Below are 16,748 nucleotides of genomic sequence, written 5' to 3' on the forward strand. Positions count from 1 at the left end.
CCTGCCAGCTACCTCTGGTTCCTCTTCCTCTGAGCTGGTCATGATCATATCAATTAGGGCCTCGACAAAATTTTTTGACGAGGGGCTTGTTCATTGTTGTCTGCATTTAATGCAAGCTTTTCCTGGTTTAAGTTGCCATCATCAACAAGATCATCTTCCTTCTCTTCTGATCTCTCTTTTTCTCCAGCCATAGCACCATCTTCATAGAGCAGACACTCTGGCTTTTCGCTCACATGTTAAGTTTCCTGGACTTCTAACTCAAAACCAATTGGTAATGAGTGGATTGGTCGAAATCCCTTATATATTATCCAAGATCTCTCCCAAATTTCGATGTGGAATATTTCTCACACACTCTCTAGAGATTAAGGCTTCATGGCCCAATAATCTCTACTAATCCCAATACCCTCCCTCGAGATAATGGTTCTTCTAGCCATAAATTTCGACAGACCATCAATTTCGGATCTAATGGTACAAGCCACTTTTTGGGCCAAATTACGAGAATGTGCGGATCTGGCTCTAATACCAAGTTAAGTTTTCTGGACTTCCAACTCAAAATCAATTGGCAATGAGTGGATTGGCACAAGTCCCTTATATATTATCCAAGATCTCTCCCAATTTTCGATGTGTGATATTTCTCACACACTCTCTAAAGATTAAAGCTTCGTGGCGTGGGCCAATAATCTCTACTAATCCCAATATCACATCGAACAGATCTTGAAGCCTTGCCTTTAATGACTTATACTCGATATCCACCTGCTGCAAACATCTCACACACTTATAATAGAGAGATTCCCCAAATTACTCTCAACAATCACAAGAACATAGCAGAATTCAAGATCCAAAGAAAATCACACTTCAAAGTTCTGAGAGTCCAACATTCCTTGAAGGTAATACAAAGAACTCTGACTCTCTTGGCACCAACACTTCATAGAAACAAGAAGGAGCGCTTCACTGAGACTAAATCCGAGACTAGACAAAAGACAGATATTACTAATCAATGGGGACATTGTAACATACCTTGAGCTACTACCTTTGAGTTGATGAACACTGGAACCTACCAGATTGAAATCTACATTTTTTGTCTGATCTCTGAGTATATATATATATATAAGAGTTTTACCTCTTAGGGTACTTTTTAGAACCTAATACCCTTTAATTATATGCATTTTCTGAGTTTGAAATACTTTTTGACACTATTCTGTAACTGTTCACCTATATAAAAAAAAGAAAATTGCTCCTGACTTCACTCACAAGCTGCTTCTACACATTAAAATGTATGGAACCTACCCAACTTATTTATTGTTATTACTAGGGTTGAGTCCGCGCTTCGCGCGGATTTTATTTTATGTTTATGTTTTTATATATTTTATATATTATTTTATAAAAAACACAATGTGTTCTGTTAGTTATCATTATAAGTGTTTCTATATAACAACAAATTTTTCTTAATTATTGTTTTTATTAACTTCTATTAATATTTCTATGTATATATATATATATATATTTCTATTAACTTCTAGATTTATTTATGATCTACGTGTTGCGCAGAATTATATTTTTTAAACAGTTAATTCATCATATTTATCATTTTATTTTTTATTAGACTGATTATTCATTTTTATATTATCATAGTTTGTTAGTTTTATTTTTGTTCTCCTTTCTGATTTTCATTATTTTGGTTCTTGTATTTTTTGAAATTCTTCTTTATCAGCTTTGTGTTCTTCTTCCTCATTTTCTTTACCTTTCTTTTTTTTTTTCATCTTCTTCGACTTCTATTTCTTTTTTTTTCCCTTTCAGTTTTTCTTCATCTTTTTTTTTCTGATTTTAGTTTATCTTTTACTTTTACCTATCTCGTATATGTATTCTTCCTCGTCTATTTTGTCTTCATCTACATACTTTTCTTTATATTTTGATTATTTCTTCGTCCTCTTATTTTTTCATATTAATTTTATCTTATTTGATATTTGTTTTCATCATCGTCTTTTTCTTTAACTATTTCTACTTATTATTTTTTTTCCAGTTCTTACTTCTTTTTTTCTTGATAAAAAATATTTTTTATAAAAATGTATGAATTAATTAAGTCATTAATTTTAGTACTTATGTTTTTTATTTTATTTTTAAAAAAATAATACTATTTTAAAATGTGAGAATTAATTGAATCATTAATTTTATTTTTTTATCTTCATATTGTAGTCTTTTTCTCATCTTCGTTTTTATCTATGTATTTTTCAAAATTGCTTTTCATCATTTTTGTGTTTTTCTTCTTTCTATCTTTTATCTTTTTTTCATCGTCTTTTTCATCATCTTCGACTTTTCATTTTTATTTTATTTTGCATCTCTTATTTTTATTTGTTTGGTGTATGTATTCTTTTTTTTCTACTTCGTATTCATTTGTGTTTTCTTAATTATATTTTGATTTTTCTTCTTTCTCCTATTTTTTTTTTAGTTTTTTTTCATCGTCTTTGGACTTTTTTTATCATCGTTTTTTTCCCTAATTTTTTTTTTCAGTTCTTACTATTATTTTTCTTGACAAAAATATAAGAAATTTAAATAGTGTATAAATAATTAAATCATTAATTTTAGTAGTAGTAATAGTGTTTTTTTTAAATAAAAAATAATAGTTATTAATGTGTGTGAATTAATTGAGTTATTAAATTTAGTTTTCATTCTAAGTGCTGATGTGGACACCCTAGATGGAGAGAAAACTCTCTAATTATATAGATTTATTATACAAAATCCCCATATTTGCTTATCTTTATTTATCTCGTATTACAAAAATAATCAAATAATTATTTCGATACTATAAATTTTTTTTTTCTTCTTAAAAACTTGATATATATTTTATAATTTTTAAGTTATTTTTTTGTCGTTTATTGATATAATATATGCGTATCCATATAGTTACGTATATGTGGACACAAATATATGGATATCTATGCAAATCCACATAGATATGACATATGTGAATGCATCAATGTAAATATGCATGCATATTTACATGTGTCTTCTTATAATTGTGTACATATAGACAAAATTATATATATATATATTCACGTCTATATAGTATAGATGGATGTAACTATATAGATACATATATATATATTTATATGTGTATCCATATAATTGCGTACATATAGAGACAATTATATAAATATATATGCATATTCACGTGCATATAGTATAGATAGATGTAACTATATAGATACACATACATATTTACATATGTATTTACATAATTGCATATATATAGAAATAACTATATATATATATATGCATATCTACGTGCATATAGCATAAATGGATGTAATTATATAGATACATATATATATATATATATATATATTTACATGTATATCTATATGATTGGGTATATATATATAATTATATAAAGATGAATAAAGTTAAGGTGGGTCCTGTGAGATTTAGTGTGTGAAATCAGATTAATAAAGTTAAGTGGATCATGTGCGTTTTATTATTTAAAAAAAAAATAATGAAATAAAATAAGTGTAAATGAAGGATATACCTGAAAAATAAGATGTAACAAAATAAGATGTACAAAATAAGATAAGTACACCAAAACATCAAAGTACTTATAATGATAATCAAAATGTTGAAAAGTGTCTTTGATGGTAATTATCTCTATATATTTTACTAATCATATATGCTTTTTGATGAGCTTTTGATGATACTAGTGGAAGAAAATATAAAACTTTCAGGGCTCTAGCAATGTTATTGATCAGCTTCTCACAATCTTCAAAGAACAGATAAACAAAATCAGGACTACATTTATCTTGCAGCTTTTTCAATTCAGTGAATTGATCATCCAGAAATCCCTTCACAAACCCAAAAAATTAATCACTTTGATGAGCAGGTGCTAAGTTTCCTAAATTTCAGGGGAAAAACGATAAAAATTTACCTGGTAATAGAGAGAACTATTGTCCTTCATAGCCACATTTTCGGGGTACAATCAAATACTCATCAACCTCGAAGATCAAGAAAAACTGCTTTTATAACAGATCACAGGACTTATTGCTATAAAGTAATGTCCTTTAGGATAAAGAACACAAGAGCAATATACCAGCGTTTAGTTAACAAAATGTTTGCTAAACAGCTCAAAAAAATTATGGAAGTCTACATTGACAATATGCTCGTCAAATCCTCCAAAGAGGACGACCACATCCCACATGTGTAGTAATGCTTCGCAATATTAAATCAATATTGAATGAAGCTAAACCCAGCAAAATGCTCTTTCGGAGTACCATCTAGGGAATTCCTCAGTTACCTCGTAACAGAGCGAGGAATAGAAGCAAATCCTAAGCAGATTGCAACCTTTCTCTATATACCTTTACTCAAAACAACAAGGGAAGTCCAAAGACTAACTGGAAGGATAGTTGCCCTGAATCGGTTCATTTCCCGGTTCATTTCCAGATCAACATACAAATGCCTTCCTTTCTACCAACTGCTAAAAGGCAACAGAAAATTTCAATAAACAGCATTTAATCAGCTTAAAGCTTATTTAAACGAACCTTCCGTGCTAGCTAAACCGGAAGAAGGAGAACCGCTATATCTTTACATAGCTGTATCGTCTGCAGCAGTAAGCGGTGTATTAGTTCGCGAAGAACAAAACAAACAAAAGCCCATGTATATGTCAGCAAAACCTGAATAGAATTGGAAACCAGATACCCCACCATGGAAAAATTAGCCCTCGCAGTAGTAGTGTCTGCCAAAAACCTGCAACCTTAGTTCTAGTCTCACTCAATAGTAGTGATGACCTCGCAATCCCTTCGCACCATTCTGCACAATCCCAGCCAATCTAGACGCCTCGCAAAATGGGTTATCGAACTCAGCGAAAACGACATAGAATACAAAAGTAGAACCTGTGCCAAGGCCCAGGTCCTAGCAGACTTTGTCGTAGAACTCGCTCCATAAATCAACAAGGAGGCACATCTTAGTCGAAAAAGGACACTCCATGTAGACGGTGAATCATCCAAACTCGTTTTTGGAGTAGGAATTAAACTCGTTTTCAGCTTCCCAGCCTCCAACAATAAGGCCGAGTACGAAGCTCTTATCGCTGGCCTCAGGTTGGCCTAGGGAGTAGGAGCTTAGGAAGTAAGCACATTCAGCGACTCACAGCTAGTAACCAGCCAGTTATATGGCGAATAAAAAGCAAATGATGAGCACATGGAAGCCTACTTGAAAGTTTTCCGCAAACTCATGGAACAGTTTAGTTCGTTCGAGCTTACCAGAATTCCCGGGAAGAAAAAAACTCTGCCGACGCGTTAGCGCCTTAGCGTCCACCTCCGACCCGCTGGTCAAACAAGTGATCCTCGTTAACCTCCCAAGACAGTCAACATGGTGGTTAACACCATCAATACTGAAGCAGAGCCGTCCAGTAGAACTGAACCAAAAAACATTGAAGAGCCCACAGTTTGATACCAAAAAACTTCCAAAACAATGACTCAGACCCCGCTACGCAGTCGCTCGAACAAGCTAACAATCTTCCTAACCCTGAGGATGAGGGTGACCGCACCTTGGAACTTGAAGATGAGCTGGACGATTGTGACCAGTTCATCAACATGGCCGACTGTAGAACTCCAATAATCAAGTATATCCAGAACGGTGCAGCCTCCTCCGGCAAGTGGGCGGCAAGAAAGCTCACAGAACAGAGTGCCTGATACTGCATAATGGAAAACAAGATGTACAAGTGAAGCTTGAATCCCACAAAATAGTTTGCGGAAGCAATTCCAGGGGGCGAGCCATGGCCGTACACATAAAAAATGCTATTTTGGCCCACCATTATCGCAAATTGTGAAAACTATTTCACTAAGTGCGACAAATGCCAAAGGCATGCACCTATAATTCATCAACCAACTGAGAAATTTTCATCGATTTCCGCACCCTATTTATTCATGAGGTGGTTTATGGACATCAGGGGAACCTTAGTCGTTTTAGGCCCCGCAAAGTCCACTTCCTACTAGTCCTAACTGATTACTTCACAAAGTGGATAGACGCCAAAGCATACCAACAGATCAATAGAAAAGAAGTCAAAAACTTTGTGTGGAAAAACATCGTTTGCAAGCACGGACTCCCCTACGAGATCGTGACGGAAAACAGAAAAAACTTAACATCAAGAAAATTCACGAGGTTCTGCAACACATGGAAAATAAAGCTTACGTCCAAAACAAAGGGAACGGACAAGCATAGGCTGCTAACAAAACAGTCCTAAGCAACCACAAGAAAGACTCGATTCCAAGAAATCCCGATGAAGCGACGAGTTTCCGAGAGTGCTTTGGGATTGTAGAGCCACCAGCGAAACACCCTTTTCTTTAGCATATGGTACGGAAGCAGTGGTGCCAGCCGAAGCTTTGGTACTGAGTAGCCGACAAACTTTCTGCCTAGAAAATGGAGAGCTCAACGAACAAATGCTAAGAGATCGGCTAGATATGATCGAAGAACAAAGAGATCGTGCCCTAGTCTGAATTAGAATTACCAGCAAGCACTTGCCCGATACGATAACTCCAGCGTGAGATGTCGGAGCTTTGACATCGGCAACTTAGTTCTACGCAAGGTATTCAAAAACATTAAAGAGTTTGGCGCCGGAAATTTAGGCACTCACTGGGAAGGTCCCTACAAGATCATCGAGATATTCCGCAACAACGTCTACAAGCTCGCAAACATCAGAACAGGAGTACCAGAGAAGAGACCATGGAACGTTATGAACGCATTACCACCTCGAAGTGCCGAAAATAATCGAACTACATAAAGGCTTGATCCCTTGACGGGATTTGTAGGCAGTTCGACCACTGAGTCCAGCCACCATCTTTATATACTCAAACAAGTTTCAGAATTCTTACAAATGTATGTAACGATCTTTTGTGAATAAAAACCACATTCCTAAATTTCGACTCTCGATCTCTTGAAATGGTCTTGTAGCCTGCAATCTGCTAAGCAATCACATTACAAACAGTCTCAATTTGCAGTCTGCTACTCCCTTTCTATCTCCTAAATGATCTCATACCTTATAATTTGTAGCTCGCTGAGTAGCGATGTTATCAAACAAAATCTCAATAAGCTCGCTATTCGTAGTAAGTGATGCGTGCTCGCTACGTGAGGGAACAAGTTTTAAAGCCGCAAGTGCACAGTTAATCAGTTGTAGTATTTAGGGATCGAATCCACAGAGATTTGTGTGCCTGGTATTCTTCTACGGTTTTTAACTTTATGTCTAGACTAAATTGGTTTTAAAGATTGGTTGTTTTTCTTGCGAATTAAACTAAAACAAAAGAAAGCAAATAAATCTATCCTAAAAAGCAAGTAAAGAAAATCGAATAAAATGTAAATGGAATAAGTAAAATATCGAACTAAACAAAAATAAGGCAAGTAAAATATCGCATGAAAGGTAAATAAAGCAAGTAAATAACGAACTAAGGAAATTGAAATGCAGGTCTAAGAAAGCATGTAAAAATCGATGGAATTGTAAACTATGGCTAAAAACGCTGAGCTTTGGGAACTCTAAGGGATCATAATCGGTTTTAACACTAAGGTAGATAGATTGGGATTGACGGATAAAAAAATATATATGGGTTCTAGAGCTAGAGTACGGCGGTATGACTACGTCACTGTCGTGATCATAACCAACTGTTTCTCGCAACCCTGACTAGTAGGTTTCCACTCTGGCCCTGGAAGGGAGAGAACGCAAGAGCTGCACAAGACTCGTCAATACTCACGATCTCGCCGCAGGTAGGTTTCCACTCCTACGGAAAAATCGCTTGTTTCATTCTAGTGCTGATACTTAATGAAAACTTTCGCAACACTAACTATCTAGATCAGATACTAGGTGATCAATCAAGCATACATGCAATAAGAACAAGAATAAACAGAGAACAGGTCAAAATCCCAGATCTATAAACCTAGATGTCTTAATCGATTATGAGAGCCCCTTTCGGGAACCCTAAGCCCAACTCGGGATCTACTCAGACATGGCTGAGTTCGACATCATCATTGGTTTTAAAAAAAGTAATGAAAAACAGTAAAGAAAAGAGATAAAGAAAGCTTCTCTATTGAAGAACTCGGACTTGAACAATCTTCTACAAAAATCTCATAAAACCGGCTAAAGGAAAAGGGTTTCTGTAAAGTATGAAAAGCTCTCCCTAAAAACGACCTAAATGACATGTATTTATAGTCTCCAATACTCCGTGGTCTCTAGGGGTCCGGAATTGAGGCTGAGAATGACTTTGGGCTTCAGATAAGTGGGCTTTAAGTCGGAGCTTGAATGCCGCGGTCGGGAGTGTTGTGACCGCGGCAATTGGCTTGTTGGCCGCGGTCGGGAAGCTTCTGACCGCGGCAAATAGCTTGTTGGCCGCGGTCGCGTGAGCTGGTGGCCGACTTCGAGTGGCTCCGGGGCTAATGAAATATCTTGAGATCCAACCGTTGGAATGTCTCCAAACAAAGTGAAATTGAAAGCTGGTTGATTTTTCTATAAGTTGTCCAATTTTGAGGGTGATCAGACGGTGAGAAGGTCTTCGTCTCTACATGAGAGTTCTGACGGTCTGCATTTATCCAAAAGAGTCTTTTTGTTTCATTTTGTGCTTCTTTATCCCAAATTACCTGAAAAGTCTTTTAAAATCCGGAAACATAGAAATCCTTTGAAAACCTTTGAAAATGGAGTAAAAACACCTGTAAAAGATATTAAAATGATCCATAAAAATGGTCAAAATCCGGTGTTATCAACTACCCCAGACTTAGTCTTTTGTTTGTCCTCAAACAAAACAAAGGCTAATCTCGGCGAGAGGTTTGAAAACGCAGGAACTAAACAAAATCTCAGAGACCAAACTTCTAGATCAATATCAATCAGTATGCATCAATCGGGGATAGCCTAGAAAATTCTCACTAGCAATACAGGCATAACTAGTCCGTTAATCCGTCATGCAGAAATCTATGCATTAAGATCTAACTTCCAGTCAACTAGCTCTTAACATTCATTAAAAATCTCGGTGGTTCTCATCAAAGAAAATCTAGGCAAGGCAATCTAGGCTAGGTGTAAAGAAGGACTATTTTGGGGGTACGGCTTAAAGTGTTTAAGGGTAACTGAAGATCTGGAGGATGCAGGACATTATGCAAAACCGCAAGAGAGAGTGAAGCTGTTGATATCCACAGTTTTCAGTCACTTTTTTCTTGACATAGATTCATGGTCTTCTTCCTCAAGTTCTCTCCAAACTCCCCCAGACTTAGATTTTTGTAAATCTTTCAAAACAATAGCTCCTTAAACGAATAGTGGTTGCTCATTGCTCCACAAATTTCGACAATCTAAGACTCATTAGGCTTTTTGTTTCCCTTTCTCTTTTCACGTTTTTTTTTTTTTTTTTTTTTTTGAGAAAGATAGGGAACACCTTTAGATTTAGAGTCTTAGAGAGCACGAATTTACCAGTTAATATCTGTCTTGTAAAGCTTTATTATGTTTCTGATACTCTTCCTTCCCAATTCCATTCAGTCTCTTTTGCGAGTGACTGAAAACTGCGTCGCTCCTCTTTTCTCTCCGACATTTTTGCACATATCTGCTGATATAAACTAAAGAGAGAATGCATGTGGATTGAAAACAAAGGTTTTGGGTTTAGGGTATGGTACCAGATAAAGATAAACTGGTCATCTAGGACGACAAAGAGTGGTAAAAGTGATGGTAAAAGACGTCCTAGATGTGTATGTCGATGCCTGCCTAAAATCAATGATGAGAAAATTGGATATCAATATTAAGTACAAATAAAATGAGCTAGTATATCCTGTCAGAAAGAATCTCCATGAATAGAAGTCCTCTGGTGGGAGTTCGTAGTGCAAGTACTCTAGCTACCGCCTAGTCTAGTGCTAACCACAAATGAGCTATCATGCATAGTGTAGAAGTGTCCAGGTCTAATTCCTAAAAAATACTTAATGTCGAATAGGTTACATATTAAAATTTAGAAAGTACTTGAAATTTAAAAGCAAAAGCAGGAAAATAATTAGTACGGATAGACATCCTCCTCCAGACTTAAATCACACTGTCCCCAGTGTGAAAAAGTTGGTGAGAAGATGGTGAATAAAAGCGAAATAAGATAAAAGAAAAGAAAATGATGATAGAACCGTGATGGTAGTGAAGTGCTGATCAATCACTCATCCTCCGAAGTGTCGTCTGCGAACTGGTGCTGCTCCTGTAAGAAGGTGACAACGCGCTCAAAGCGTCGTCCCTGTCTCTCAACTCTGCGCTCCAGATCGGAATGAGTGTGTGATGATGTAGATGATGAGAGGTGTGGCCGGTCGGAATAGATGGCTGAAAATGAGCACGGGCCGCAGCTGCATCACGCTTCGCCTTGGCCACTATGTACTGGCCAAAGGTGAATGGTAGACGAGGTACGGATGGCAGAAAATCATCGGATTCCGGAGTCCATCGAGGGCGTCCTCCGTTGCTCAATCTCGGGATAGATGCTGAAGGTAAGCGGACTCGGTGCTCCTCAGTGCCAGTGCAATACTTGTAACCAAACCTGTCTGGATCGAAAGCGGCACGAGAGATAGTGTGATCGCGAGAGAGATAAAGTAGATCATACTAGACATCAGGAAGTGGATCATCAGATGAGAAATCGAATCCTATAGCCTGTAGTATCGCTGTAATAGCACTCCCGAAAGCTGGAGTAGCGTCATCGCAACCATGTAAATCATGCTTCACCTTTACCATATTCTGCGATATGATCCAGGCAAAGCAGGGAAGTTGTGGGTCGTCCATAAATGGGATCTGAAGTGTAATGAGCTCAGTCTTCAAGACTCCTCCCATGTTGGCTCTAGAGAAGATCGTGTGTGCTAAGAGTTTGTGCACAACTCCACTGCTGGGTGGCTAAGAAGGGCTGACTTAGATCTCCCACTATCATAGGATCCATGACCCATCTCTCTCCACAGGTTAAGATCAGGTTCATCTTCAAGGTAAATGCCATCAGTGTATGGAAGCTTAAGAGCTTCACAAACTTCGGAAATGGTGAGAGAATAAGGCTGTCCGCGGATAGAGAATGACAAGATGCCATCTGATGCTCTGGGGTTCTTCCTCTTTGTGTGGTGGAGTGTAACGGTCGCTAAAAGCTCACGGACTAGCTCAGGATAAGTCAGAAGGTTCAGCTCCAAGTAGGGTCTCAGCTTAAGTGCATCGATGTACCATATCACATCCTCTCTGATTCCAAGCATCTCGAGTGTATGATAATCAATGCAAGGCGTGGGTTTGATGTTCAGCTTCTTGAAACGCCTTACATAGTCCACTCTCGGGTTTGTCTCCCTCCCAATGTATCGAATCTGTGGTGGCTCGGGAGGTGCTCGTGTTTCTCTTGAGTGCTGGAGCAATCTCATCACATAGCTTCTTCTTCTCGGTCTGGCTTGGTTCAGCATGTACTCTCCCAGAGTAGCATCGTCGGGAATGTCATCGGAGCTGCCACCAGTTCGACGGCTCCTTCGGGATCTGGTTTCATCCATTTTCTGCAAAATGAAATGATTCTTGGAAAAAAAGGTGAATTTGGGTGCTAATTTTAACACATTAAGATCTGTTATACTAATACTAGTATAAAGAGATTAATTAAAATTATTAGCAAACAAAATTGATATTAAATCAGAGAAATCAAGTAGTTCATGACTAAATTCGGATTTTTGATGTTCTCAACATAGAAATCTTCTAAAAATCGGTTTTTATGAGCAATTTTCATGTGAATTCTAAAGATTACCCAATACTAATCACTAATCACACAAGACTAAATCAAATTCATCAATTTTGCTGTTCCATATTTCGATTTTTATGAAGCATGTAGAATCCAAATTTCAAAAATCTCAATTCCTCTTAAGCTAGGTGCTAAAATCGATTTTTAGATAACCTAAATGGATAATCTATCATTCTTAAGCTATTTCCACCATCAATAGACCAAGATTTTTGGGTTTTTAAAGAAAACCCTAAGTTCAAAATCGAGTAAGAATGGTGAGTTTGAGGTTCATACCTTGCTGGAAAGAGAGAATTGATGGTAGAATTCAAATCAGCTTCGAAAAAGAGTGAGGTTTGAGCCAAAAATCTCTTAAAAAGCTTAAGAATTGAAAATGTGTTCTTTGTCCTAAATCTCTAAGTCTTTTGGAAGAGAAGAGAAGAAAGAGTTTTGATCCAAAAAGTTTGTTTCTTTCTTTAAAAAGCTTTTTTGAAGCAAAAACGGAAACTTTCTGGAAATTTTTAAGTTTACGGGAACTTACCTTTTCTTGTTTGCACATTAGGAAAGTTTAAAACTTACGGAGGATCTTTTCGGGTTTTAGCGGGAATATTTCGGGAAATACCGGGAATCACCAGGCAAAACCGGGAATCACCAGGCAAAACACCAGGCAACACCGGGAAATCACCAGGCAACACCGGGAATCACCATGCAATACCGGGAATCACCAGGCAAACACCAGGAAGCGGCAGAAATCTGCGGAATCATCTCAACGACCAACGCCCGCGGTCAGGAGACGCGCGACCGCGGTAGTCGAGTGCTCGGCCGCGGTCACATTCACGGTGCCGCGGTCGATGCACCTTTGGCCGCGGTTCCGTCTATTGCGACCGCGGGTCTTCCTCCTGCGGCCTATTGTCCAATCTTCTCGTCTTTGCCGGGCCGAGCAGCTAAAGACCTACCTTTTTCTCCTTGGTTTTTCTAATTTTCTGATCTTTTTTGTGTTTTTGTTTTATAAAATACCTAATACGTAAAAAGAAAAAGAAAGCATAAACTCTAAAAAGGAAAAGAAAATTAAAAGAAAGAGTACCTAAATGGGTTGCCTCCCATTAAGCGCTTTTGTTTTAAGTCGTTTAGCTCGACGTAAGCATGACGAATCAGGCTGATTTGAATGGCACTCCACTTGATGTGCCTTTATCACTTCCGGTTGGTGGAGGTTTTACTTCTTCTCCTTGAAGAGAAGTCTTCTTACCTTTAATCTTCTTTCGGACTTTAATGTTGTTTAGAACCCTTTTTGTGTTTTCGATCAGCTCCTGGATTTGGTCATCACTAGTTTCTGTTGCATCCGGTGGAATGACGATCTTGATCTTTGCAAAAGCTTTTGGTTTCTCCTTTTCTTTCTCTTTTGGCCTATTTCCTTTGCTTGGAAATTCATCTAAGATAGTAGGATAGTACCTTTTTCTGTCCACGTTGAGGAAAACAGCATGCCGGTTTGCGTGATCGATTATTGCTCCTACTGTAGCTAGGAATGGTCTCCCGAAAATGAGTGGCCTCTCCTTGTCTTTATCCATCTCCAGGACTTGGAAATCTGCTGGAACAATCTTATCTACCACTAGAACTTGTAGATCATGAATCACCCCTTCAGTATCTTTTTGAGATGAATCTCCAAAGATAACCTTAACCGTCGATGTCCTTAAGGTTTTTATGCCCAAATTTTCGGCAAATGTCTTAGACATGATATTGACATTGGCTCCGGAATCGCACAAGCAGTCTATAAACTTGATTCCTGAAATGAAACACTGGAAAACAAAACGTCCCGGATCATCGGCTTTGGTAAGCCTTTGAAACGGTGATCGTTCAGGTACCTTAAAAGGTGGCTGCTTGGGATCGATATCCTTGTACAGTGGTACAAAGATTAGGGTTTCTTCTTTCTTTCCATCAGTTCCGGACTCTTCTTCGGGTAATGTTGTTATGGCGTTGCAAAACTTCTTAGGGTTATCTTCAACTCTTCCTGGAAGAATTCCACTTTGCCTCTTCATAGAGTCGGCTGTTTGGGCGACTTGCACATCTAACTTTTTCACGTGCGAAGATAAAGATTCAAACTTACCATTCAGATCATTGTACATGCAGTCCACTTTCACGTTCACGTCTTTAGATGCTTTTTCGGTCGTCATAACGAGCTGTTGGATTGACTGTTCAAGTCTACCGATTTGTGAAGCTAGCTGGTTCGTCGTGACTCCCTGCTGTTGTACAAATTGATTGTTAAAACCCGTACCTTGGTAGTTATATGGCTGTCGCGGTTGATATGGTACTATTCCTCCAAAGTTTTCACCTTGAAACTTGTTTTGGAAGGATTTTTGCTGAGGTGGGTAGTACTGATCTTGAGGATTCTCCACATTTGGATTGCGGTAAGAGAGATTGTGTAATTTGCATTCCAGAAGTTGTTGTTGAAGTTGTTGTTGGAGCGATTTTGGTATGGCACCAGTGCTCCTACGTAGTTCACATCTTCTTCTTGAAATGCTTGATTAATGTGATCGATATCACTAGGTCCTTCCTCTTCTGCGCCATTGTTGGTTTCACAAGCATGGATTGGGCGATTGTTGCTCTTCAGAAGCTGGCTCACCATGTTCTTCAACTCGGTTATCTCCTTGTTGTCTGTTCCGGCTTGCTTCATCGATCGATCGTATTCAGGACAGTCATTGCTATTGGCTTGAGCCAAATTTTCGATGAGGGCTCTTCCTTGGGTTATCGTCTTTTGCCCAAAATCTCCATTGCTAGCTGTATCAAGGGAAAGTTTGTATTTTGGTTGCAAACCTCGGTAAAATGTGCTCAGCAGGCTTGATCCATGAAATCCATGATGAGGGCAATCACGTTCATACTCCTTAAAACGTTCCCAAGCTTCATAGAAAGATTCAGTTGGCCCTTGTTGAAAGGTTGAGATCTTCGTTCTCAAATTGTTCGACCTTGACTTAGTGTAGAAGTGGTTCAGGAAAGCAGTTCTACATTCTTCCCAATTAGTAATCGATCCTGCAGGCAAAGACTTCAACCAACGGTGAGCTTTATTTGCTAATGAAAAAGGGAACAACTTACACTTTAAATAGTCAGGTGGAACTTGGTTTGTTCTCATCATGCTGCAAATTTCTTCAAAAAGCTCGATATGGTCCATTGGGTGCTCAGAAGAAACTCCATGGAACTGGTTTTGCTTCACCAATGAGATGATTTGAGGCTTGACTTCAAACTCATTCCGGTTTGGAAATGGTACTTGAATCGCAGATCGATTCTGAAAATTTTGAGTAGGTGCATCAAAATCAGCTATGCGATGGTTCCTGGCTTGTCTTCGGTGTTGATTTGCTGGCAGAATGGGGCGGTGAACGCGTTCATTCGGCTGCATTGCTGGGTGGTCACCATCGGCTACATTGATGGGGGGATCAAGGTCTTCACGTCCTTCTCTCTCTCGGTTCTGGTGGTTTCTTGGAAGAACCTCATCCTCCTCTCCATCTTGTCGAGCATGATCACCTTCTATGTGATCATTCTCTTCGTTTTCTCCATGTTCGGACCCTTCTTGGTCCATATTTAAATTTTGATTAATATGATCTCCAGGCTGGTCGTCGTTAGCCATTCCTTGCGTTCGTCTAAGTCTTCGAAGTTCTCTTTCGTGTCTGTCTATCTCGTCTAGAATTGGAATGTCTCCTGCAGGTCTACTCCTGGTATTCATGCAATTCAGAGAAAGACAAAAGAAGGGAAAGATAGTTCAGAAAAACTTTAAGAAAGAACTAGAGATCAGGTGTCTAGAACAGAAGTTAAAACAAGAAAAATAGCAAAAGGCAGCGAAACAAATCCCCGGCAACGGCGCCAAAAACTTGATGCGTGCTCGCTACGTGAGGGAACAAGTTTTACCCTTAACAAAACAAATGAAAGCCGCAAGTGCACAGCTAATCAGTTGTAGTATTTAGGGATCGAATCCACAGAGATTTGTGTGCCTGGTATTCTTCTACGGTATTTAACTTTATGTCTAGACTAAATTGGTTTTAAAGGTTGGTTGTTTTTTTTGCGAATTAAACTAAAACAAAAGAAAGCAAATAAATCTATCCTAAAAAGCAAGTAAAAAAAATCGAATGAAATGTAAATGGAATAAGTAAAATATCGAACTAAACAAAAATAAGGCAAGTAAAATATCGCATGAAAGGTAAATAAAACAAGTAAATAACGAACTAAGGAAATTGAAATGCAGGTCTAAAAAAGCAAGTAAAAATCGATGGAATTGTAAACTATGGCTAAAAACGCTGAGCTTTTGGGAACTCTAAGGGATCATAATCGGTTTTAACACTAAGGTAGATAGATTGGGATTGACGGATAACAATATATGGGTTCTAGAGCTAGAGTACGGCGGTATGACTACGTCACTGTCGTGATCATAACCAACTGTTTCTCGCAACCCTAACCAGTAGGTTTCCACTCTGGCCCTGGAAGGGAGAGAACGCAAGAGCTGCACAAGACTCGTCAATACTCACGATCTCGCCGCAGGTAGGTTTCCACTCCTACGGAAAAATCGCCTGTTTCATTTTAGGGCTGATACTTAATGAAAACTTTCGCAACACTAACTATCTAGATCAGATACTAGGTGATCAATCAAGCATACATGCAATAAGAACAAGAATAAACAGAGAACAGGTCGAAATCCCAGATCTATAAACCTAGATGTCTTAATCGATTATGAGAGCCCCTTTCGGGAACCTTAAGCCCAACTCGGGATCTACTCAGACATGGCTGAGTTCGACATCATCATTGGTTTTAATAAAAGTAATGAAAAACAGTAAAGAAAAGAGATAAAGAAAGCTTCTCTATTGAAGAACTCGGACTTGAACAATCTTCTACAAAAATCTCATAAAAACGGCTAAAGGAAAAGGGTTTCTGTAAAGTATGAAAAGCTCTCCCTAAAAACGACCTAAATGACATGTATTTATAGTCTCCAATACTCCATGGTCTCTAGGGTTCTGGAATTGAGGCAGGAATGACTTTGGGCTTCAGATAGTGGGCGTTAAGTCGAGCTTGAATGCCGCG

The 16,748-nt window shown here is 38.2% G+C and overlaps 1 non-coding gene and 1 pseudogene across 1 annotated transcript; one reads left to right on the forward strand and one right to left on the reverse strand.

Moving 5' to 3' along the window:
* Window positions 1-588: 588 nt before the first annotated feature.
* On the reverse strand, window positions 589-11,276 carry LOC18017936 (annotated as a pseudogene).
* Window positions 11,277-14,536: 3,260 nt separating this feature from the next.
* LOC112086894 lies at window positions 14,537-14,643 on the forward strand. Its single transcript, XR_002899748.1, has one exon. It is a non-coding gene; the product is annotated as a small nucleolar RNA R71 (small nucleolar RNA).
* Window positions 14,644-16,748: the final 2,105 nt, after the last annotated feature.

The sequence above is a fragment of the Eutrema salsugineum genome, unplaced genomic scaffold (assembly GCF_000478725.1).
Source record: "Eutrema salsugineum unplaced genomic scaffold, Eutsalg1_0 scaffold_2, whole genome shotgun sequence".
NCBI classification, from domain to species: Eukaryota; Viridiplantae; Streptophyta; class Magnoliopsida; order Brassicales; family Brassicaceae; genus Eutrema; species Eutrema salsugineum.